Source organism: Jaculus jaculus, chromosome 14, assembly GCF_020740685.1.
Source record: "Jaculus jaculus isolate mJacJac1 chromosome 14, mJacJac1.mat.Y.cur, whole genome shotgun sequence".
Taxonomy (NCBI): Eukaryota; Metazoa; Chordata; class Mammalia; order Rodentia; family Dipodidae; genus Jaculus; species Jaculus jaculus.
Window position 1 is genome coordinate 24,850,438 of NC_059115.1, and position 26,544 is coordinate 24,876,981.

The 26,544-nt window shown below is 43.4% G+C and overlaps 1 non-coding gene and 1 pseudogene across 1 annotated transcript; one reads left to right on the forward strand and one right to left on the reverse strand.

The window, feature by feature from the left end:
- The first annotated feature begins 742 nt into the window (after nucleotides 1-742).
- LOC123454992 lies at nucleotides 743-934 on the forward strand. The gene has a single exon (XR_006633627.1). It is a non-coding gene; the product is annotated as a U2 spliceosomal RNA (small nuclear RNA).
- Nucleotides 935-12,590: 11,656 nt separating this feature from the next.
- LOC101596966 overlaps nucleotides 12,591-26,544 on the reverse strand; it is a 51,184-nt pseudogene continuing 37,230 nt past the window's right edge.

Here is a 26,544-nt window from a genome sequence, read left to right on the forward strand (position 1 = left end):
CTTGCCATTTCTCCTCTTTCCTTTTCTATCATGGGACAGACCCTAAGTAAGCATAAATTGTTGAAAGGCTTAAAACTTCCCTCAAGGCATAAGGAATACAGGTTAAAGAAAAAAAAAATTAGCAAAGAGTAAAAAGGAGCTGATTGTCATAGTAAAAGATATTTTAAAAACACAAGAAATTGAGATTGCTTCAAGTTCTTTAAGCATATTTTTTAATTTTATCAGGAGATTTGTTCTTTTTATGTGTGTGTATATGTGTATATGTGTGCTCATTGTGCTTGCTAGTCGTGTCATGTTTGTGACTGTTTGTAACTAAAGAGATGAGATGGACGCAGGTGACATTCCTTTCTCTTCTAGAGAACGATTTCAAGGAAATCAAAGACCTAAGCATAGAAATTAAAAAGGAAAAGTTAAATGTCTTTTAAGGAGTGAATTTGCCAGATATTTGTTCTAGGTCAAGTTCACCTTACATAGAGGATCATTAAAAACAACAAAACTTCCTCTAAAGAGGTAACTTATAATTTGTCAGATATTTTTTAAAAGCTCGTAATGTCCTGTTACTTAAAAGGAGGAGGTAACTGACCTGACTTCTAGGCCAGCCTGCCTCAAGATAACAACAGTATTGGCCTTAATTTAGTGTCTTATTGATATTAATGATATAAAATTTTGTTAGACCACTCACTTGTTAGTGAGTAATAGGATTAATTTGGTGTAATTTTTTAATAGCCTTATAAGAAAGATAATCGCTTCTTGGCCTTTTGGCTAAGAATCACATGTAGTATCTATTCTTATCAGTTTAACATCTGATACATCCGCTATCCGAGGACAATATATTAAATGGATTTTTGGAGCTTGGAGTTGGAATAGGAGCTTACTCCGTCCACTCCACGCATCCACCTGGTATTGCAGTACTTCCAGGAACGGTTTACCCCCTCGGGGGAATAAATAAAAAAAGAGAGAGAGAAAAGATAATTAATGATGGGGTGAGATGAATTGATTGAAGGAACTGGAAAAGAATTTTTCAATGTTGGGACATAGAATTCTCATTAAAAATGCTTTTTGAATGGTACTGAGAATGTTAAAGTATGTGGATAAAGATGTGCGTATGTAGGAAAGAATTTTCAGGCTAAACCTAAATGCCATGCCTAAAGTTAGAGATTCTTCAACTGTTTACAGACTCTTAAGGATACTCTAAAAGTTTTATATAGGGACATAGTCTTAATCTAAATTCACCTTACATTAGACACAGGTGATGCCTATGTTAGGCGGGTCACAAAGTCATAAGTACAGATGTAATTGGAGGTTTAACCAGGTTAAACATACACAAGAGTCTACCACCTTGTGTTTTACGAATGGGTAAATTTGCTATGTAAAAAGAAACAACTTCGGAATAGAAAAGAAATGTCAGGATGCTTATCTCTCTGCTCTGTAATTTCATTTTGCTCTTGCTTTCCAACATATGCTACTTAAATTCATGGAAAGCTGGACTCTAAAAAAAAAAAAAACAAACAAAAAAAACAGGTGGAACCCTTTTATCTCAAACCCCATGCAAGTTTAAGCCATGTGTCCCCCAGACTCTGACTAGAGACAAAAATGGCCAATTGTCTCTGGCAAGGAAAAAGGAATACAGCATATAACTGTGGTTCTCTTTAGTTCATCTCTTATGAACACCTAAAGTCACATCTGTTAGATAAAGTCTCTCACTAGACAAAATGTTAAATAGATAAACTGAGTGTTATGATAAGGCCTCACTCATTAACAGGTCACTGATGCTAATTTGTTATGATTTAAGGGTTATAAAACTGGCTTTAAGACTCTCAGTAAAGTAAATTAGGTTCCTCTTTTCGTCAAGGTTTTAACTATTCTAAAGATAAAGGCTCACATAGAAATGGTTAATTTCGAAAGGTGAAGTACTCATACCTAAAGACATTGTGACTTTATAGATAGCTTCTGTCTTATTTATGCTAATTTTATTGAATGGTCACAACTAGGTTTAATCACTTAGGTTTAAGTGATTTTAATTTCAGTAATAATAACTTTCATCTTCCTTGGATTTGTTGGGATAGCTTACTTAAACTTTATCAAATTCAAGTCATGGGTAAAACATAAAATTGTTTTATGTTTATAAAAATTTCTGTGGTACATAAAAATCAATAGCTATCAAGTTTAAGCCAAAATCATTGGTTGTCAAATAATGCTTTTTCTTTCAAAAAAAATTTTTATCAAGGGTTATATTAATATTTAGCTAGCTATTTTGGCTCAGGAAAAACCAAATTCTACTCTATTGTATGTAAAGTAACTGTCTCAATTTTTGCATCTTAAGTTCAGTGCTTATAACAAAATTAACTCTTAAGACATATTCCCTACTTTAGGGTACAGCCTTGTGCTCAAACAATGGTTCTCATCTAATATATATATAATTCAAGCTCCATGGTTCTGTTTCCAATGTTTTCTGGGTAATTTGTACCCACACAGGTGTCTGAACTAATCAAAGATGTTTTCACACAGGTGCTAAGACCTTATACTGTCTTACTTGTTCTTTTCTGATAAATTCTAGGTTAAATTAGTTAAGTTTATAAATCAATTGGTTCTGTTTTCAAGACTGGTAACAGGTTCTTCCTATATTTATAAATGTTAGATATTTAAAATGTGAGATGTGCCTACTTCCTATGCCTCAGATATATGGCTTATGCTGCCACAGTACAACAAAATTTTTTAAAGATAGGACAAAATGATTTTAGAAGCCCTTTGCTATTCTTTAACTAAGTCTATTTCAGTAATCAAATGTGCTCTATATGTACATACATCCAGGCTGATGTAACTTCCTTTCTGATTGTGTTATTCACCTATATATAAGCCAAAGCTAACTGGAATCAGTAAAGTAAAAAGTGTCAATACTTTGGCCTGTACTCCCATGTCATGAGGCCACTGGAGATGATGGGACACTTCTACACTGGCCCCCCTGGTAAGTCACCTGTCTTCCTGACCAGGGAGGATATGGAGACCCAAACAAAATTGGTGTACATTCTAAAACAGGAGAGTCATAATTGAGGAACAATCGGCCCTCCTGACTTCCCAAAGAAGGGAAAATTACTTGGCCAGCATGGCCCTGACTCATCCTAACAGGCAAGACACAAGTAAACTATGCGGCTACTCCTGATTCCCTAACGTCTCTTTGGAGAGCCATTAATGACCTCTAAAATTAATCCTTAATTAACTTTTGGGTATCTGCATGGTCTTTAACACTCAGAGAGAAATCTGTAACCAAAGATTAAAAAAAAAATACCTTAAATGTATAAATGGCCCTTAACTTCTGAAATTAGCTACAACCACGATGTTAGTACAGGAACAACTTGCTGCAGGCCATATTGGACCTACCACCTCTCCTTGGAATACTCCTATCTTTGTATTGCTCCAGGACCTTAGAGAAATTAATAAGGCCATGGGACCTATGGGGGCCCTGCAACCAGGCCTCCCCACTCCAGTAGCAATTCCTGCAGGACATTGTGAAATCATTATTGACCTAAAGGATTGCTTTTTTTTTTTTTACAATTCCCTTACACTCCTCGTCAGTATTTTACATTTAGCTTACCTGTGGTAAATTTTAGAGGCCCTAAAGATAGTGGAGGCTACGATTCTGAGCCAAAGAGTCACTTTTATCTCTTATAAAAAGCCTCTTCTCCTGGTCATTTGTGCCACTGACTTTACACCCACTGGGGTGTTCTGGCAGGAGGGGCCCCCCTTCTGGGTCCATTTACCCTCCAAAAGTTAAAAACGGGGGATTTATATCCTATAAAAGGCTCTCCAAGAAATATCCTTCATCATGCACTGTTTGTCCTAAGCTTTTTAACTCTTGACGCTCAAGGAAAGTCAGCAGCTGATCGCTTTTAGCACACAAATACAAAAAATACCTTTGCCAAAGCCATGTGGAAAGATCCTTTAACTTTAAAATGGAATGGCCCAGACCCAGTACTCATTTGGGGCCAAGGATCAGTATGTTTGTCTGACCAGAGAGACTTGTAAAACAAGCTGATGATCCTCCAGTGACATCTTACATATCCAGGGAAGAAACACTTCCCTGAGAGAATCTCCCCTTTTTTCCCTAACAGGACAAAACTGGAAGGACCTCTACTTATCTTAATCCTCTCACTCACAATCGGACCCATTATTATAATTAAAATCATGTCTTTTATATGTCAACAGATTAAAGCCATTAAGGTGCAGCCTTTACAGGTCCATTATCACAGACTGGAGCTGGCGGATCGAGGCGTTGCCACTGAAGACCTACCACCTGCAGCTGTCACTCTCCCTTGATCTTACACTCTGTACACATTTTCTATACTTCGTACATTCTGTACTCATTTACTATACTGTGTACATTCTGTACTCATTTACTATACTGCTGTCCTCTACACCTCTGCTATTGCTGCGGTCTACCTGCCTTGGCCAAATAACTACCCCTCCTACGGGAGCTGCATGAGGATCCAGACCTATACATGTCAGCTCACAATGAAGTGAGTGTGATATGGGTACCAACATGGGTGCGAGGCAAAGCACTGCAGGGGAAGGTCCTTATCTGACTGCTTCTGGATTCCCTGAGAGGTATACCTGGCTTGCATGGAGGTTGGTACCATAACTGTTATCACTAAGGCCGTGACTTGCTCTCTGGCCACATAGGCCCTGCCTCCCCTCCCCAAAAGGTCCCAAGGGCCAAAGATTGTGGGAAGAAGACATCCCATGGGAGGAGTCGGGTCCCTACTCCCCCAGATGGTTAATACCCACCGCTGCAAAGCAGGCCTCCCCTGAGGAGATGTTGGGAGCTATGAATCAAACATGGGCCATGTTAACAGAAACCGCCATATAGCAAGTTAAGTTTCTACTTCCTCACCTAATACAAAGACTGCCATATACCAAGTTAAGTTTCTACTTCCTCACCTAATATTCAACTACCAGGGGATACCAGGGGATAGTATGCTTGGCTGAATACTCCCTCATCCTGCCAGTAGCTGATGAAGAAACAAAGGCATTGCAGCCCACCGCTGAATAGCGGGCCTCCCCCTCTTTTGTATAAAAGAAGGGAGGAGATGTTGGGAGCCATAGAGCAAAAGCCTCTCCATTTTGCCTGGGCCTGCTCATAAACTGACTCATTACTCAGAAAGCTGGTCCATCCAGCTTTCTGTTAGGTACTTCTGGAACTGGTCAGCAGACTACTTACAGAATCTTATCTTTTGCAAAAGGCCAGTTTATGGTCAGGATGTGAAACCTGGTGCAGTCAGGATGTTAAGCCAGTTGGGCAAGATTAGATGAACACCTAATTACATCCCCTCTAGGTTTCCTGACAACTCCTTGCCCTGGCCACGTCCCCTTCCCCCTACAACTCCTTGCCCTGACCATGTCCCCTTCCCCCTATAACCCTATATAAACCTACATGTAAGAATAAACTCTCGAGGCCATGACAAACATCTAGCATGGTCTCCTTCTTGAGTCTGTTTGCCTACTTTCATTCAGGTTGATTTTCACCTTGCTTCTTTGTTCGATTCCCCACTGGCCGGGGCACTTTATTTTTCCATATATTTTAGGCATTACAGTGCTTTGTTGCAATTTTTGTTTCAGGAGTAATTTTGTTTTAAATAACTTTCATTTTTGTAATATTTTGATTAACTTATTTGAAATAGAGAGAGACAGAGACAGAGACAGAGTGGATATGGACACAACAGGGCCTTCAGCAACTTCAAATGAACTCCAGGCACATGTGACACTTTGTGGGTCTGGCTCTATGTGGGTGCTGGGGAATCCCATCCAGGATATTAATCTTTACAAGCAAGCACCTTTAACTGCTGAGCCATCACTCCAGTGCTTTTAAATAACTTTTACACCAACTGCTTTTCTGTGCCAACAAATGTACTCTATCAGAGCTCCCGTTCCTTGTGAAAATCTTTGTTATTAACCAGTATTTCCCTTGGGTCTAAATGGTATTCAGAGATTTGTCTTATAATGCTCATCAACAAGCCATGATTCTTTCAGATTTTGTGCATATGAAAATGCCTGTAGTTTGCCTTTGATTTTAGAAGATATTTCTTAAATACTCCCCTCCCTTTCTATACCCTTTATATCCCTTTTCTAGGATACTGGCCTCTGTTACTGAGTTTTGTTACAACTCACATAGAAGTTCAATCATTTGTAGCTAGGATCCACATATGAGAAAGAACATGTGATATTTGGCTTTCTGGGCCTACGTTACCTCACTAAGCATAATCCTTTCCAAATCCATCCATTTTCCTGAAAATTCCATAATTTCATTTTTCTTTACTGCTGAGTAGAACTCCATTGTATTAATGTGCCACATCTTTATTATCCACTCATCAGTTGAGGGACATCTAGGCTGGTTCCATTCCTAACTATTGTGAATAGAGCGGCAATAAACATGGTTGAGCAAGTATCTCTAAGGTAGTGAGATGAGTCCTTAGGATATATGCCTAGGAGTGGTATATCTGGGTCATGTGGTAAATCTATTTTTAGCTGTCTCAGGAACCACCACACTGATTTCCACAATGGTTGGACCAGATTGCATTCCCACCAACAGTGTAGAAGGGTTCCTCTTTTTCTGCATCCTCACCATAATTTATTGTCATTTTTTTTCATGATAGTAGCCATTCTGACAGGAGTGAGATGGAATCTGCTCCAAAGGCGGCAGTATATGCACGATACTGAAACCCTATGATGGGGGCGTCATGAGCCCTAGGGCTGTATGTCTACTGGTGTCTGGTTAACTGCTTATACCATGCCCGGTAAGCACTTCTCTTAATGTTCATACCCATGTATTAGGGCTACTCTCACTTTTGATTAAAGAAGTTTCTCTTTTCAGATGGTGGTGACCTCGAGGTAATTCATAAGGCACCATAGTGCTGAAAAGTGACAGGAGTGTTCAGCGCTAAAACATCTCTGTCACACCTTCCAAGGCTCAGGGTCCATTGCAGAAGAGGTGACAGAAAGAATGTAAGAGCCAAAGGAAGGGTACCACTCCTTACAATGCAACTGTCCTGACACAAAATGACTTGTATATCCATGACCTCACAGTGCCTGACACTACCTACACAAAACCATCATAGGAGGAAAGGATGATGACATCAAAATAAAAGAAAGACTGATTAAGAGGGGAAAGGAGTATGACAGAGCATGGAGTTGCAAAGGGGAAAATATGTGTGGGGGGTGGGAATTACCATGGTTTATTATCTATAATTATGGAAGCTGTCAATAAAAAAGAAAAAATATTTCTACTGATCAATTTATAAAAAAGTTTTTCTTTTTTTCTTTCTTCACTTGAAGACATTCCGTAGTCTTCTCATTTGTTCTGACTTAGCAAGAATTCCTGCGTCAATTCTTTGGCCTTCTTTTACAATGCATTGTACAAGTTTGGTACTTTTTGGTTTTTAAGGCAGGATCAGCATTTGAGCCCAGGCTTTACTCAGTACCAATCTCATGTGTCAGTTCCCATCATGAGGACACTGACACTAAGACTGAGCTAAACAACTTATAGGAAGAAGGACTGATTTGGGCTCATAGATTCAGAGGTGACAGTCCAAAGTCAGCTGACACTATTGCTCTTAGCTTCAGCCTTCTGGTGTGGCAGAAAGAACATTAGGGCAGTGAGTATGTGACACAGCAAAGAGCCACACTTCATGGCAGCCTTGAAACAGAGAAAGGGGGAACAAATTATACCCTTCAATAGCATACTTCTTCCAACTAGGCCTTATCTCCTAGTTTTTACCATCTCCCAATGATATGTCAAATCAGGACTCCATGAGTGGATTAAGGAATTGGTGAGGCCAGAACCTCATGGTGTGGTCACTTCCCCAAGGCCTCAGCTCTGAACACTGTGTTAGTGACCACAGCATTAACACCTTAGTTTTGGAAGAAATATCTAAATTGTAACAATCAGGTATTCTAAGAAATCTAGAGATGATATGACATATATAGGAAGATTGACACCGGTTCTACACAAATAGTGTACCATTTGTAAAAGGGATCCAAGCATCCTTGGATTTTCATATCTACAGGGGGCTTTGCAGCCAGTCCCCCTGGATACTGACGGTGACCATATTTGGCTCAATGTTTCCCAGCTGGGCTAGTGATGACAAGCACTATTTCCAGGTGTCTGCATGCCAGCCCTTCCTCTTTCCAGTGCTTCTAGATGGCTCCTTCACTGTCCTTGGTTAGTTTTCTCGTGCATGGGGCCTGCTCATCTCTAAAAGAATGCTCTGAACGTTTTTAGACTGCTCTATCTCTTTCTCTCTTCCTCCCCTTCTGTCCTGGACAGTCATCTACAGCTCATAACATTGTCTGTGCTCTACCTTGGTCCCTGTCCCTGGACCAAAGCCTGGGAACTCTCAAGGCAGTGGGATGGAATGCACCCTGGCCTCATCTTTTCTGTTTCCCATCTCCCAGTTACCATTCACCACATTTTCTGACATCTAGGGTCTCACAGGATAGCTTCCATTTCCTCTGCTCTGCTCATGTTTTAGTATTTGGGTAGGAGGGCAGATCTGTTGACTAGAAGGGTAAGTTTCACAAGTTGTTTGAATTAGGAAAGCAATGGGCCAAGCTTGCCTTGTAGAAAAGTCCCTATTTCTAGAAGTCTTTTCCAGTCTCCTGTCATCTTCTGCATCTGGAACCCTTGGCCTGAGAGAGCTGAGTTTCACAGCCTCTGCACCCTGCCCCAAACCAACCTCTAGATGAGAGGCCAAGCGGTCCTAGGACATGGTCTGGCTGCCTTCTGTCACCTCCCATTCCTGTCTGCAGGTCCCTGTGCTTGGATGAGTAACAGGGAGCCACAGGGCATTACTGAGAGACAGCTTGTGGACCTCATGAGGAGATGTGGTCTGCACATTGGAAAAGCACGTCACTGTCAGTTTCATCCTCTTCCTGAGCCCTGTAAAATCAGTAGGCAAGACTCTTGTTCCCCTCTTCAAAGCTTGGAGATATTGGTTCTCCCTTGGCTGCTAAGGGGTAGAGAGTATGACTCTAGGGCCCCTACCCCTGCCCAAGAACCAGAAGGTCCAGCAGGAAACCCTGGGAACAGTGCTTGCCCCTGTCGCCTTTGCAACCTTCACTGGTGACATTCCTAAGCTGAGGCCAGGGCACTCGCTCAGTGAAACCCCTGGGGACTCTTTGCGTTGGCTGCCTACATGGCCAACATAAAGCTAGTGGATTTGACAGGCATTAGCAAAAGCACCCCACTGGTGGGCATGATTGGGGCTGCAAGAAAGGATACTGTGGGTGCTAATGTTGTTTGGGGTTACACTCAGGCCCGACCAGACAGATACAACAGATCTTTCTAGACAACCACCTGTGGCTCCTTCTGTCCCCACAGAAGACAAGAGTGGAGACAAGGTGCACGCCAGAGTTCTTGGGGTGAGATGGAAAAACTTCCCCACTTCAAATATCTGTGAACCAGGAAATTATGTGGCTTGTCATCCTTGGGCTGTGCTTGGCATTGTGAGGGGGAAGTGCACCTGAATCTATGAATTTTATCATTCCGAACACTAAATTTCTGAATTCCAGGTGGGAGTCCTCTGGCTACTTTTGTAAACATGTACTTAATTCCACGAGTGACATTTTCCCAGCTTGGACTTTTTTTTTATTAGTTATGAACATATTCAGTATGTAAACAGCACATGTTGATACCATCTTTACCATCATCCCTGCCCCCACCCCTGTCTGAAGGGACTCTCCTTGTTGGGGGTGCCAGTTACCCCATGGGGATTTTGGGTTGTGCACTGTGAGGGGTAGCCATCAGTTATGGGAAAGAAACAATGTCTCTGTGCATCGTGTCCTAACATGTGGCTCTAACAATCTTTCTGCCCCCTCTTCCACAAATTTCTCTGAGCCATGTTGGATTCATTTTAAATCTACTTCAGTGATGAGGTCTTGGGAGCCTCTGTGTCTCTGGATGTCTTATTTGGTAGGAGTTGAGTGTCCTTTGTGTCTGTCTCCTTCATCCTTGTGATGATATCAAATTCACCAAGAAAGCAGCACTCTTGCTCCTTTCCCCAGTTTCTCCTTGGTTTCAGCTGGGGCCCTGGTGAAGGGCAATAGGCTGATTCTCTCCTTAGGTTCTGCATCCATCCAAAAAACAGAAGCAGATTCTCCAAAGGAGACTGAAGTCAGCACTGGTTAAATGGGATAACCATTGTTAGTTTAGAGAGAATTTAGTAGGTGTAGGCCTTCTTGCATCCCAAGATTGGTGGGAGCTTGATTTTGGAGAGCAAACTCATTATTTGGATATGATTCTGACTTGTTTCCAATTTCCAGCTATGGGTTCCTTTCCAGTGAGTGGATTGGATTTGTTAGCCAACCCAAGAGCAGTTGGTTTCCCATCATGGCTATGTGCCACGATTGCACCTGGGTGACCATCATGTCAGGTTGTTTTCCCAGCTTAGACTTTAAACATCTTTGGGTTAGAAGATGCTATGGGGACATTTGGGTTTTCTACTCTCTTGGGAAGTAAAGGCAGGCAGCCTTCTCTGAGCTGGGTGTTCTTGGTGTCCTTATAGCCCTCACTTGTGCTCAAGGCCAAGCACATGATCAACACTGTGGTTGTCACATTTGAGGTCCTTGTGTGCTGGGAAGTGCTCTTCTTTCTGAGAGAATCAGCCTTCTCCAGGTTCCACTCCAGGGTACCTAAAGCCACATGGAGAAATGTCTACCTTTCCTGTGTGCCAGACTAGTGCATCACCTGCACACCTCACAAAGAATTGGACCCTTGACACACAAAGTCCCAGGTATTCCAGGGCAGAGCTTTCCCACTAGCTGCCCCTGAGCAGGTCATCCCTGGTTCATTCTTAAGGAAAAGGAATAGGGTAGCATGTTAGCAGTGGGAAGAGCCTTAGACTACAGCATGCCATGTACCCAAGGGGCTTCATGAACCAGGAGGCTCACAGGGGAAGTACCTTAGAGAACAGTGGTCCTTCTAGTGACCTATCCTGCTCTCAGGGCCCTCAGGCATGTGTGTGTTCCTCTTGCTTTGAGAGGATGAGTCACTTTCTGGATGCTCCCAGGCCTCTAAGCCTAGAATCAGGGCTTCACATGAATGGCCCCAATGCCCATGTTTCCCTAAAGTTAGAGAGTATCTTGGGGCTCATCTTGGTATCAGGGAGAGTGTTCAATTGATTGGGTCAGAGATGCCTTGGGACACCCGTGGGAGGCCTTGGAAGCCGCATTTTGAATATGGGAGCAGCTTTATCATCCCTTGGATGTCATCTAGGCTGAGTTAAACAAGGTCACCTTGAGATACTGTGCTCTGGAAGATGTGAAACATGGAAATCAGGGTTTCTCTTTGCAATACCACCAACCAGTGGTGACTGAGCTGTAAACTACTCATGGATCCTCAGTTGCTGTGTTAGTCAGCTTCTTATCACTGTGACAAATGCCCAAGAGAGCTTCTTTAAAAGGAGGAAATGTTTATTTTGGTACAGCCTCAGAGATTTCAGCCATGATCATCCAGTAAACTTCCAAGAGCAGTGGCCCAGACTCTCTGGGGTTGGAGACTGGGCTGAGGAACTCATGGGGCTCCTGTCATATGCCCAGTACACACTTTGGTCTCAGCATTGTTGCTTGTGGTCTGGCTCAGATTACTTCACCTCTATGAGCTTCAGAATTCCTCATTTATGGTATGTGCTGATAAATCCTTCTTGCTGGCTAGATGTCATAGTGGTGGAAAGTGCTATGCAGGCTGCTGGGGTAGCAGAGTCATCAGCAATCTTACCCAGCAGTGGACCATGCAAGTTATACAACTGATCATCCAGACAGGATGTGCCCACTGTACTAGTGGCACAACTGTTAGAGAGGTAACCCACTCTGATTAGCTATGAGGCCTACTCCATGGGGGAAATTCATGACTGGCACTGAAAGCACTCAGGAAGAAGCCCTTTTCTCTCCCTAAAGATATGATCTCTAAGCTTCTACAGTTCATGTATATAACAATTCATACATCATGATGTAGGTAGGTAGTAAGGCTATCTATTCTGGTCCACTGATATAGTTTTGACCATGGGACATGCTTACAATACAAGTGATAAGTATCACTTCTAAGAGCCTACTGAAGCATATGCTATCTGCTTCTCTCTGCCACAAGAATGGCAGAATCACTACAAGAAGGAGCAGGGCATTCCTTTAGCTGGGATGTTAGATGAGGATTCCATGGCTGTCTGCATCTCTCTGTATCACAAAAATGGCAAAATCACTATAGGGAGGGGTGGAGTGCTCCTTTAGCTGGGATCTTGGATGAGGATGGAACAGAGCAGTGCCATAGCCAGCAAGTACCAACATTAACCAAACAGGAATTGTACCTTTGCTCATGTTTCTAAGGCAGAACCCTATAAAGGCTAATTGAAAATAGTAATTTGATAATAATTACCAATACATAGTTAAATTTTAAAACACAAAACTCATAATAAACTCATAATGTAAGCCATGACTTAACAGACATTTTTAAAAGCAATTTTTAAAGACAAAATAGCATCTGTAGTAAAAGAAGCTGACAACATGTAATAGAATTTTCCTTATGATTTCTGGTTTGAATCTTTGGATGACTACTCCAAGTAAGAATCAGCATCTTTTAACAACTGCTCTTCATCATGAAGATATTCTAAAATGACGTCTCCACTATTGTACAGAGGATAGGCCTCCTTAGTGGTCCACGTCTGCAAAGTCTGATCCAAAGGCAAGGTCTCTCCTGAAGTGACGTGACATAACCATAACTTCTTAGCTGTTAACTTGTTATTGTCATTTTTGAGATTGGTCAGAGAAGCTGCAAAGCCTATGACCTTTTCAGTACTCCATCAGTGGCAGAACATGGCTTTTCTCTTCGCTTTGCTCCTCTTAGGTAAGCAAACCTGAAAGTAAATTCTTTCTGTCTGTGACAAAGACTTACCCCTGTCAGCGTGCACCTTCAGCTTCATCAGCCCGACCTTTGCGGCAGTTTCACTGTTCTTGGCATCTTCTGTCATTTACTTGCTGGCCCTCCTGCCTTGGAACCAATGTCTTTGACAAGTTTTGGTGTGGCAGCCACCCGAGGTGTTGGGATCTCCAGTTTTTGACACTCATGATCTGCCTTGATGACGGTGTCTTGGACAAAATTTCCCCTCACAATAAGGACATATGACTGCCACAAACTCCTTTTTAGCACAGTCTTTGAACAAACATGAATAAGATTTGTGTGTATCTATCTTTACTCTCTCATTGACTAGTCACCAAAATATTCCTGAACAACCATCACATCGTACAGAAGAAAACCTTGCTGTTGGCAATGCTGTGCCTGGCAGTGCTGCCTGACTCTGCCATCTTCCCCTAATTGGAGTTTTCTGTTTGAAACAAAGACTCATTCTAGTTCAGGCTGGTATACAGCCTGCAGACTGTGGAGGAGCTGAGGGACCTCACAGGCCTCATTTCCCTGCACACTAGTCACTTTCCAGAGCTTAGCTAACAGCTCCTCCTGGCTGCTGTCCCCTCTGTGACCACCACTGTGTCCATGTGTCCATGCTTGCACACTGCCCCCAGCCTTGCTCTGTATCGCCTGCATCCATGCTCCATGGCTGAGAGCCTTCCTTCTCACTCTCCCTTCACAGACTCTCCAGTGTTCTCAGGAGAAAGGCTGGAGCCCTGCCAGGCCCGGTGACAAGCCTAGACCCATCCATACACAACAATGTAATTGGGTCTTGAGGTGATGTTTCCCAGATTTTGAAAGAAAATGGTCACAAGGTTCTGAAAGAGTTTAGAACAAGCCCAGAGCCACACAGCTGAGAAGAGATAGGACAAGGCTGGACTGGAACCCCCACTGGCTGACCCATGAGCCTGGTCTCTGAGCATCTCCACCTGGCCCCTCCATTCTGTTTATTCATCACTCTGTATTGCTGTCTTAGTGAAGAAATGGTGCAACTAGTGACCAAAGGCCTGACCCCATCACCCTTCCTGTACTTTGCTCTTTTATATTAGCTGGTTCCAAAAATGAAGCAAGATGGAGCCCAACCTGGCTGTGCCTGGAGGTCCCCTCATGTTCAGGTGCTTTCACACATCCCTGTGGAGGAGCTCCCCTTGCGTAGAAGCCACATCCATCCCTTTGGCAGGTCCAGAGTATGCTCAGCCTTGGGATCACCCAGCATCCTCTCTTAGGCATTGGCCACACACTGTTGAGATGATGGGTCTCACTTGGCCACCCCCAGGGTTACACATGGGGAAACTGAGGCCCATCACAAGGAAGTGGCACCTATGATAAGAGAATGTGCACCAAAAGCAAAATAAGAAACAGGCTGTAGACTCCTGGGGAGGGGGAGCTACTTGACTCTGCCTGTCTGTCGTGACATTGGAAATGTCACCATGAACACCTTGGTCTCAGAAACCTTTCTGCTAGTTCTGTACAGACTGGAAGTACCCTTGGAGAGGTGAAGTAGGTAGGGTATCAGGATGCTAAGTTCTCGGCCAAACACATGTTTTATTCACTCATATCTCCATCCATCCTCTCACCCATACCCACCCACCCACCTACATACCCACTTTGTATTAGTCCATTTAACAGTTGCTTTGACCAAATACCTGGTAAGAAACAACTTAAGGAATGAAGAGTTGGTTCATTCCCACCCACAGCTCTAGAGGGCACAGTCCGCCATGGCAGCGAAGGCATGGCAGCAGGGGCAGGCCAGCTGGCCATATTCCATCCGCAGTCAGGAAAAGAGGACAAACAGGAAGTGAGCCCAAGCTTTAAAACCTCCAGACTCACCCCCCAGGGACCCACTTCATCCAGTAAGGCTTCACCTCCTAAGAGTTTCACAGCCTTCCCAAACAGCACCACAGCTTGGGACCAAGTGTGCAGAAGATGAATGTTCCAACCATCCATTCCTTTATCTGTATTTCCATCTACCATGCACTGATCCACCCATACCTTTCTCTTTCCATTTCTGTCTCTCTCTCTCTCTCTCTCTCTCTCTCTCTCTCTCTCTCTCTCTCTCGCCATAATCCATCCATCCTTCTACCCCATCTGTATCTCCATCTATCTTCCATGCATTCACCCACCTCTCCACCCGTCGTCTTCTCTCTCTCTCAAACCACTATCCATCCATGTCCCCTTTTCTCTCTGCCCCACTGAACCTCTATCCAACTACCACTCATCCACCACTTTTCTCTATCTGTATCTCCATCTCTCTTCCACCCAGCCATGTAGCCAACTGTTCACTCATAGCTATTGCTTAATGCTAACTCTGTGACTGCCCCCATGAGATAGAGATGAACAGGCCCATTGGCAGCCTGTTCAGACTCACAGGGCCCTGGAGGCCCAGGTCAGGTTATGTGCGTTTGCTGTGCACTGCAAGAGCTGCAATAAGGGAGCTGTTCACAACTTAGCCTCACAGAGGAGAGCCAGGCAAGCAGAAGGAATGTGCAGACTCTACCCTTGAGGTCTTGTCCACTTCTTGGTACAAACACTGGTTATATGTGCTGCAGTGAAGCCCCTAAGTCCTGCAGCTCAGTGTACCCACCCAACATCTGCAAAGGCAGCTTGAACTAGAGGCCAGCTCCCCACAGTATAGTCACAGACTTCTCTCAGCACGTACCTATACTAAGACATGCTGCATGAGCCGGATATGATGGCTCATAAATGTAAGCTAAGTCCTTGGTGGGCAGAGAAGCAAGATCAGGAGTTCAAGGCCATCCAGTTTGAGGTTTGCTCTTGTAGTCAGGTTCACACTGGTGGCAAAAATCACCTGACCAAGAGCAACTTTTGGGAAAAAGGGCTTTATTTTGGCTTACAGTCTCTAGGGGAAGTTCCAGGATGACAGGGGAAAACAATGGCATTAGCAGAGGGTGTGCATTACTCCCTGGCCAGCATAAGGTGGACAATAGCAAAAGGAGAGTGTGCCAAACACTGGCAAGGGGAAATTGGCCATAATACCCATAAGCCTGCCCCCAACAATACACTGCCTCCAGGAGGCATTAATTCCCAAATCTCCATTAGCTGTGAACCTAGCCTTCAGAACACCTAAGTTTATGGGAGACACCTGAGTCAAACCCACATTCTGCCCCTGGCCCCCAAAAGCTTATAAGCATCTATGATGTGAAGTGCAATGCATTCAACCAATTTTAAAAGTCCCCATAATTTTTTATCAATCCTAATGATGTTCAAACATTCCCATAAGTCCAAGATCTTTTCATTGAGCCATAATACCAAAAAATCTCCTCAAAACTCATAATGGCACAGAATAAACACTCACAATGCAGAAGATGGCATTGGGCATAGCAAAGAAATATTCAACCAATACAAGATTTAACAGGGAAAACATTAAACTTTGTAGTTCCAAGTCCAACAACTCTAGCCAGTGACAAATCTCCAAGTCCACTAATTCTAACCAGTAACAAGACTCTGGAGTTCCAATTCCACCCCTCCAGCTAGGCTACTCACAGACCTGGAAAACTTCATCTAGGGCTGTCAGTTCTCCTTAGCAGCCATCTCATCTTCCTGGCATCTCCAAGGGGTCTCCACAGCAACCCACAGTTCATCCTCATAGGCTCATCTGGTCTCCATGCAGGCATCCAGCAAACCTGCTTCCCACTGCTCATGGCCATTTCCAAACCACAAGACCGTGTCCCAAATTCAATGACCCTTTCTTTCCTGCATTTCTTATACTCCAAAATATCAGGTAGGGTGCCAATTTGTTAATTCAGGGGTGAATAAAGCAGATTTTGAAGAACAGGACACTCCTTGAGCATTCAAGCCCCTTCAAAAGAGTCTACATTCTTCCTGTTGCCCCAGTGCGGGTCAGATGGGCCAATTTCCAAGGTTGTAATCTCATATAATTGCAGTTGAATGAGCAGCAGTTCCCTAGTTTTCTTTCTGTGCCATATCCCTCTGCACACACCAGTCCATTTTTGCACACTACAACCCTGCACTCGTTCTTAGGACATGGGCATAAGCAGCAAGCCTCTCACACAAACTGTTTGTATCCTAGTCCAGAAAAAGCTCCTTTTCAACCTCATAAGCCAAACCTCACAGTCCACAGTTCTTACTGCATTCAGGTCTTGCAACTCTGACAAGAATAATTCATCAAGCTGTACTTACAGCACTGCAAGGTGTCTCTTAGGTCAAGGTTTCAAATTTATCCACATTCCTCTTGAAAGCCAGCTCCAAAAGGCAAAGCCTCACAGTCAGGTGTCTAGCAGCAAATGATATCACTCCTCAGTACCAGCGTTACTGTTGCAGTCAGGTTTGCATTGCTGCAGAAATCACCTGATTATGAACAGCTCTTGGGAAAATAAAAAGGGTTTATTTTGGCTTATAGACTCTAGGGGAAGCATCATGATGGTAGGGGAAAATGATGGCATTATCAGAAAGTGGACATCATGCGCTGGACCAACATAAGGTGGACAATAGCAACAGAAAAGTGTGCTAAACACTGGCAAGGGGAAACTGGCTATAATACCCACAAGCCCGCCCCCAACAATATACTGCCTCCAGGAGGCATTAATCCCCAAATTTCCATCAACTGGGAACCTAACATTCAGAGCACCTAAGTTTATGGGGGACACCTGAATAACACCACACTTGCCCTCTCTCAAAATGATAAAAATAAAAATGTTTTGGGTTTTAAATTTTGAGCTTGACAAGTGTTATGACTAAAGTTGTGATGGGCGATTGCATGTATATGGGGTGGGGGAGACATGAGTGCCACAATTCTCATAGGAAGGTCAGGAGACAGCTTCAAGGTGTCTGTGCTCCACCTTCACATATATATTTTCAAAGTAGGGTTTCACTCTAACAGTCTGAACTGACCTGAAATTCACTCTGTAGTCCCAGGCTGGCCACAGACTCACAGTAATCCCCCTACCTCTGCCTCCCAAGTGCTGGGATCAAAGGCATGCTCCACCTTTTTAAAATGTATATTTTATTTTTTATTAGTAGATATGGACATATGTTTATGTAAACATCACATGTTGGTATCATCCTTTCCCTCCTCCCTGCCCCTTTTCTGAAGATGCCTTCCCCATTAGGGATGCAGGTCAACCCCGTGGGTATTGTGGGTCATGCATTATGGGGCAGCAGTCAGTCATTGGGGATACTCAATGTCTTTGTGCAAAATGTCCCAACTTGTGGCTCTAACAATCTTTCCGCCCCTCTTCCACAAGATTCCCTGAACCATGCAGGGAACATTTTAAGTCTATTTCAGTGATTGGCACTGTAGCAGACAGCTTCAGGTTCATTGAGATGAACTTTCAGACCAGGCACAGTTATGGAGGAAGGGATTTATGGAAGCTTACAGATCCAGGGGAAGTTCCATAATGGCAGAAGAAGCTGGCCTGCCTTCACAGGTCCAAGCAGAGAGAGAGAAGTACAAGCCTAAGGGTCAAAAGCCACAGCACACTTCAGGAACTTCAGCTAGGCACTCTTTGCTTATCTTTAGATTGAAATCTGAAACTCACCACCACACCTTAAGATCACCCAGTGACATTGCCTCCAGCCAGGTAGCTGGCAGATGCAAACTACAAACAATAAAGAACTGAATATATTGGGGGCCATCTATTCAAACCACCACATTCCACCCCTGGCCCCCAATACATTTATAACCATTACACATTGTAAATTGTACTCAGTACAATTTCAAAGGTCTCCACAGTCTTCACCAATTTAAAATATTAAGACCTGTAAAATCAAACAAGTTAAACACTTCTAACATATAAAGGCACAGAGTAAACATTTTCAACTGGTATAAGGCATAGCAAGGACAGACTAAAACAATGCAAACTCAACAACCATCAAACAAATATCAAACTTCTGCAATACAAGTTCAACATAACCAGAGACTGACAGTCTCCAGATTTTCCAATTCCGCCCCTCCAGCTGGGCAGAATAGCAGGGGAACACCTCCATCCTAGGCCAACAGTGTACTGTAGCCCTTGCACAGTCCTGGTATATCCAAAACTTCTTGAGGTCTTCATGCAAACCATGGTCCATCTTCCAAAGGCTCTTTCAGCCTATCAGGGCATCATGCCCTGCCTCATGCTGTGTCTCAGCAGCACCTCCTGGAACCGTGTGCAATTCATGACCACTCCTCACATTTTCCAAAGGCTCTTTCAGCCTATCAGGGCATCATGCCCTACCTCATGCCACATCTCAGCAGCAGCTCCTGGAAGCATGTGCAATTTATGACCACTCCTTGCATTTTTCATGTTTCTGAAACCAATACCATGTGTGCAGAACACAGCCATATTCTTAATTCATAGACAAAATAAGTCATAACCTTGAAAAGCAGGTTCCTTCTCCGGTCAACTGTTTCCAAAAGTGTTTGCATTTCTATGATAGTCTTTCCTCAGGCATCCTTTCCATGGTAAAGCAATTGGACCATCTTCCTTGAAGATTGCTAATGTGTTTGACAATAGCAGATTCAGTAACTTAATACCAGTCTCAGTGCCTGTAATTTTAGCTTGCTTGAGGTTTTCCAGCTTAAAATCTTAAGTCTCTCAGTCCAATATCTCTAGCCAAGCATATCAGTCCATTACAAATTTAACCTTGATCAAACTCTCTGGGCCTGGGCAGCAGGATGCAGCCAGCCCTTACACCAGTAGCCCAGTTCCAACAAAGTCCTCTGCAGTCTTTCATTCCCCTTAGAAAGCTCATAAGCCAAGCCTCGAAATTCAATGCTGTCTGCACTTAGAATTCTCAGACTCTCATCAGAATAGTCCATAAAACTTGGCTTGCCACTCCAGAAGATATCTTCAGTTGCAAGCACCAAATCCATGCCTATTGCTCCAAAACAAAGGTTCCAAAAGATCAACATCCACATGGTCAGGTTCATCTCCCCCACTCCCGGTACCAAGTTCTGTAGCAGAGCAGGTTCACTGAGATGAACTTTCAGACCAGGCACAGTTATGGAGGAAGGGATTTATGGAAGCTTACAGATCCAGGGGAAGTTCCATAGTGGCAGAAGAAGCTGGCCTGCCTTCACAGGTCCAAGCAGAGAGAGAGAAGTACAAGCCTAAAGGTCAAAAGCCACAGCACACTTCAGGAACTCCAGCTAGGCACTCTTTGCATATCTTTAGGATTGAAATCTGAAACGCACCACCACACCTTAAGATCACCCAGTGACATTGCCTCCAGCCAGGTAGCCAGCAGATATAAACTACAAACAATAAAGAACTGAATATATTGGGGGCCATCTATTCAAACCACCACAGGCACTTAGGAGCATCTAGGTGTCTGATTTGGTAGGTGTTGAGTGTCCTCAGTATCCTTCTCCATCACCCTTGTGCTGATATCACCTTAACTAAGAAAGCAGCATTCTTGCTCATTTCCCCAATTCCTCTGTGGTTTCAGCTGGGGCCAGGGTGGAGTGTACTGGGTTGTTTATCTCCCCAAGTCCAGTTCCCCTCTGAAAAAGAGAAGCAGATTCTCCAACAGAGAGTGAAGTCAACACCAGTTAAATGGGATAACCATTATTAATTTAGAGAGAATTATAAGGGTTTAGATACTTATAGTATAAGGTTAGTGGGAGCTTGACAATGGAAAGCAGAATCATTATGGATATGATTCTGACTTGTTTCCCTGTTCCAGATATGGTTGCCTTTCCACTGAGTGGATCTGTTAGCTAATCCAAGAGCAGTTGGTTACCCACCATGGCTGTGTGCCACTATTGCACTTGTGTGAGCATCATTCAGGTTGTTTTCTTCTGAGTCACTTATACTTTGAGTTGCTTGGACAGATGTTGTCCACTTACCATGGTAGCTCATGTAGCACCTTCCAGCACTAGATGAGCTAATTATCTGAGGAATGGCTCTCCTCTGGATTCCAACCAATTCTCTCCATGGTCCTTGCCTACAGCATTTAGTGTCTTCAGCTGTAGGGTCTTACCATTAACCTCTGGTGGGTAATCAAGTGCTCTGACAGCAGTCTGTCTTGTTTGTTTTGGGAGATCTAGTTGTTCTCTCTGATCATCAGTTCATTGTGGATGTAGACCACATCCTGGTATAGGGAATTACAGGCCAGTGCAAAGGAAAAAGAAACAAGCAAAATCTGGAGAAGAAAAAGAAACAGGAGACATTTGACATTAGGTTTCATCTCACTCTCTCCAGGTCCCTTCCATTCAGGTTCTCCCCCTAAGATTTACTTGAGGGTTCCACCTTTTAGTCTGGTTTGCAGGATATAGGATTCTATGGTACCTGTTCAGCTTGGGTTCAGATTTTGTGTCTCCCCCACATTTTCCCTTCTCCCAAGTACTGCCCTACCTATTGTCTAAGCCTCAAGATGCTATTCAATTATGTCAGCAACTTGGGCTGATCCAGGTTAGATTCTGTAGATGAGTGAGATCATGTGATAATTGTTTTTCTGTGACTATGTGAGTTCACTTAAAATGATCTGTTCCAGGTTTGACCATTTTTCTACAAATTTCAATGTGTCATTTCTTTCTTACTGCTGAGTAGAATTCCATCATGTAGATATACCACATCTTGGTTATCCATATATTTATCTAATGATGAGCACCTGGGTTGATTCCAGTTTTTAGCTAGTATGAATTGAGCAGTTATAAACATGGTTCAGCAAATATCTCTGAACTGAGCTTTTAGAATAAGTGCCCAATAAGGGAATAACTGGGTCTGCTGGTAACTCTATATTCATCCTTTTCAGGAGTCTCCAAATTGATTTCCACAGTGGTTGTACCAGCTTACATTACATGAGGTTCCTATTTCTCCACAGCTTTGCCAACATTTGTTTTATTTGATTTTTTAATGTTTTCTGTCCTTACTGGGGTAAGGTGGAATCTCATGGTTGTTTTAATTTGCATTTCCTTAATGGATAAGGATGTTGAACATTTTTTTAAGTGTGTGTTAGCCATTTGTAATTCTTCCTCTGAGAACTCCCTATTTAATTCTCTGCCCCACTTTTGGAGTGGGTTGTTTGGAGTTGGGGGAAGGGTGGATGATGAATGGATACACCAGACCCTCTAGCCACTGCAAACGAACTCCAGACACATGCACCACCATCTGTATCTGGCTTACGTGGGTACTGAGAAATTGAAGCTGGGTCCTTCGGTTTTGCAGGCAAGCATCTTAACCACTAAGTCATCTCTCCAGTCCTGGTTTGCTTTTCAACTATATATCCCAGTGTCGCCTCAAATTTATGGTAACCTTCCTGCTCCTGTTTCAAGATTACAGGCATGAATAACTGTGCCTGGCTATTCTATCAACTTTTAAAAAAAATTTATTAATTAGTTTTGTACTCAGCAAATACAGTCAGTTTGGTACCATTATTAGACACATCCGTGACCTACCCCCTCCCCTTGGCCCCTCCTTGTTGAGTTATATGGGTCATGTGTTCTAGAGTTAGCCCACAGTTATAGGTAGGATAAATGTCTTTGCATATCATGACCCAACATGTGGCTCTGACATTCTTTCCACCTCCTCTTCTGCAAAATTTCCCTGAGCCATGTTGGGTTCATTTTTGGTCTGTTTCAGTGATGAGGTGTTGGGGGCCTCTGGGTCTTTGGATCTCTGAGTTGGTATCTATCAACTTTCTGAGTTAGCATACATAGTAATGGGTTTCATTATGATGCCTTTCTTTCTTTCTTTTGTCTTTTTTTCTGTTTTTTGAGGTAGAGTTTCACTCTAGTCCAGGCTGTCCTGGAATTCACTATGCAGTTTCAGGATGACCTTGACTTCACAGCGATCCTCCTACTTCTGCTTCCTAAGTGCTGGAATTAAAGGTATGCACCAACCACCATGCCTGGCCTACCTTGCTTTTTAAGACAGGGTATCTTACTAAACTTGGAGCTCACTGATTTGGCTATATAAGCTAGTCTCCACCTTCCAAGTGAGGGGATTATAGGCATGCCTGGAAACTAATATACTATACTATAATAGAAAGATGTTGAAAACATAACATGCTAACACAGACAATTTGATATACAACTGTGGGGTGGAGTATGTGGGACAACTGAACAGAGCCCACAGGCCTAGACTAAGCCTTTGGGTGGATGATAGAATTGACAGTATCTGTGGCTTCAGCTAATGGTAACAGCACAGGCCAGGCCAGGCCTGGAGACCCCATTGCCCCACCTACAAATCCCTGAGGGACTTTCTAGCTTATTTATTTATTTATTTATTTATTTATTTATTTATTTATTTATTGAGATAGGGTCTTGCTGTAGCTAGGCTTATCTGGAATTCACTATGTAGTTTCAGGCTGGTCTCAAACTCATAGAGCTCTTCCTACCTCTGCCTCCAGAGTACTGGGATTAAAGGTGTATGCCACCACACCCAGCTCACTTTCTTATTTTTTCAAATATTTTATTTTTATTTATTTATTTGAGAGAGGGGATGAAGGAGAGACAGAAATGGCATGCCAGAGCTTCCACCCACTGCAAACAAATTCCAGATGCATGTGCCATCTTGTGTATCTGGCTTACATGGACACTGTGGAATCAAACTGAGGTCCTTTGGCTTTCAGGCAAGTGCCTTAACTGCTAAGATATCTCTCCAGCCCCTCACTTTCTTATTTTTTAAAAGATTTATTTGTTTGTTTGAGAGAGAGGAAGAGGCAGAGAAAGAGACAGAGAATGAACGGGCATGCCAGGGCCTCTAGCCTCTGCAAATGAACTCCTGATGCATGTGCCACCTTATGCATCTGGCTTCCATGGGTCCTGGGGAATTGAACTGGGGTTCTTAGGCTTCACAGGCAAGTACCTTAACCACTAAGCCATCTCTCCAGCTCTCATTTTCCTATTTTTAGCAGAAGCTGGAGGTTGCAGGATAAGCTTCAGCTACACTGGGAATTTGGGGTCAGCCTGGGCTACATGAGACCCTGCTTCCAAAAAACAAAGTGGCATGCCTTTAATCCTAGACTCAGTAAGCAGAGATAGGAGGATGAAAGTGAGCTCAAGACCAGCCTGGCCTAGGTGTGGTCCTGCATGCTTTTAATCCCAGCACTTGAGAGGCAGAGATAGGAAGATTGCTGAGGCCACCTTGGATCTACATAGTAAATTCCAGGTCATCTTGGGCTAGAGTGTGATCCTACCTTGAAAATGAACAAACAAACAGAAAAGGAAAGCCAAAGCCAATCTGAACTAGACTGAGACCCTAACTTGAAAACAAAACAAAAATTCCCCAAAAGAAAGCAGGGTAAAAGGGGTCACATCTTTAATCCCAGCTCTTTGAAGACTGAAATAGGAGGATGTCAGTGAGCTAGAGACCAACCTGAGCTACAGAGTGAGTTTCAGGTCAGCTTGGAGTTAGAATGAGAACCCCTTCCTCAAAAAAAAAGGAGGGGCTGGAGAGATAGTTAAGTGGTTAGGTACTTGCCTTCAAAGCCTAAGGACCTAGGTTCAATTCCTCAGTACCCACACATAGATGCACATGGTGATATATGCATCTGGAGTTCATTTGCAGTGGCTAGAGTCCCTGGAATATACATTTTCTCTCTCTCTCTAATACGTAAATAAAAATAATTAAATTAAGAAGAAACAGACATGGTTGCTCATGCCTTTAATCCCAGCACTCAGGAGGCAAGATAGGACTGCAATGAGTTTGAGGCCACCTTGAGACTAAATAGCGAATTCCAGGCCAGCCTGGGCTAAAGCTAGACCCTACTTTGAAAAACAACAACAAAAAAAAGAAAGAAAGAAAGAAAGAAAGAAAGAAAGAAAGAAAGAAAGAAAGAAAGAAAGAAAGAAAGAAAAGAAAAGAAAGGGGGCTGGAGAAAATGAAGGGGCTAAGTAGTCATGTGCATTTCTTGTGCATACATGACAGCCTGGGAACACCAAGTTCAAATCTCCAGATCCCACTCAAAACTGCTGAGCATGGCCACACACACCTGTAAACCTAGTTCCACAGGGAAGCAGAGACCTGAAAATCTCAGCTTCATAAGTTCAGGAATCAGTAAAGAGACTCTGGCTCAAAACAAGACCAGGCAAAAGAGCAATGGAGCAGGACACCACAGGTGAGTGACCACACACACACACACCTGGCACAGATATGTGCATACAGAGAGAGAGAGAGAAAAAATAAATAAATAAATTTAAGGGACTGGAGAGATGGCTCAGTAATTAAAGGCACTTGCTTGCAAAGCATGATGGCCTGAGTTCCATTCTCCAATATGACATAAAGACAGATACCCAAAGTGGTGTATGCATTTCTCTCTCTCTCCCTCTCTCTCATGAAAAAATAAAAATAAAAAAAAATTTTTAATTTATTTATTTGAGAGCGACAGACACAGAGAGAAAGACAGATAGAGGAAGAGAGAGAGAATGGGTGCGCCAGGGCTTCCAGCCTCCGCAAACGAACTCCAGACGCGTGTGCTCCCTTGTGCATCTGGCTAACGTGGGACCTGGGGAACTGAGCCTTGAACCGGGGTCCTGAGGCTTCACAGGCAAGCGCTTAACCGCTAAGCCATCTCTCCAGCCCAAAATATTTTTTAAAAGAAAGAACAAGCCCAAAATGTGCATGCAATGTGGTGGTATACTTCCAAATACTTAACTATGCAGGTATATGGGCAACTAGTATTTGCATATGGTTTATTCTTTCTTTCCTTTTTTAAAATTAGTTTTATATTCTGCAAGTACAGGCAGTTTGGTACCATTATTAGGCTCATCCATGACCTACCCCCTCCCCATTGGCCCCTCCTTGTTGAGGTATATGGGCCGTGCATTGTGGAGTTAGCCCACAGTTATTGGTACGATAAATGTCTGTGTATATCATGACCCAACATGTGGCTGTGACATTCTTTCCGCCCCCTCTTCTGCAAAATTTCCCCTAGCCATGTTGGGTTCATTTTTGGTCTGCTTCAGTGATGAGGTGGTGGGGGCCTCTGGGGCTCTGGCTCTCTGATTTGGTAGGAGTTGATTTTTCTCTGTGTTGGTCTCCCTCCCCTTTGTGCTGGTATCCAGTTCATCAGGAAAACAGCACCCTTGCTTGTTTTGCCAATTTTCCTTAGTTTCAGCCGGGGCCCTTTTGAGGTATGATGGGGTGGCTTTCTCCTTAGGATCTGAATCTATATGAAAAAGAGAAGCAGATTCTCCAACGGAGAGTAAGTTAGCACCAGGACAAATGAGATAGCCCTTACTTTTTTTATAGAGAGCTTAATAGGTGTAGGCCCTCTTGTAGCCCATGATTGATGGTAGCTTGATATTGGAGAGTGAGTGGTCTTATGTTTGGATATGGTTCTGACTTGTTTCCCAGCTCCAGCTATGGGCCCCGTACCACTGAGGGGATCAGTTAGCCGAATCAAGAGCAGTTGGTTCCCCACCATGGCTGTATGCCACTATTGCACTTGTGTGGGCTTCACACCAGGTTATTTGCTGCTAAGTAGGTAGGACCATGAGTTGCTTGGACAGATATTGGTCGTTTCTCTCAGTCGCCCATGTAGAACCTTCTGGCACTAGATGCGCTGACTGTCTGGGGACTGTCTTTCTCCTGGCTTCCAGCCATGCCATTCCATTTTACGTGTCAGCTGCATGTGGTGTCTTCAGCAATAGGATCTTACCACTAATCTTTGGTGGGTCATCAAGTACTCTGACA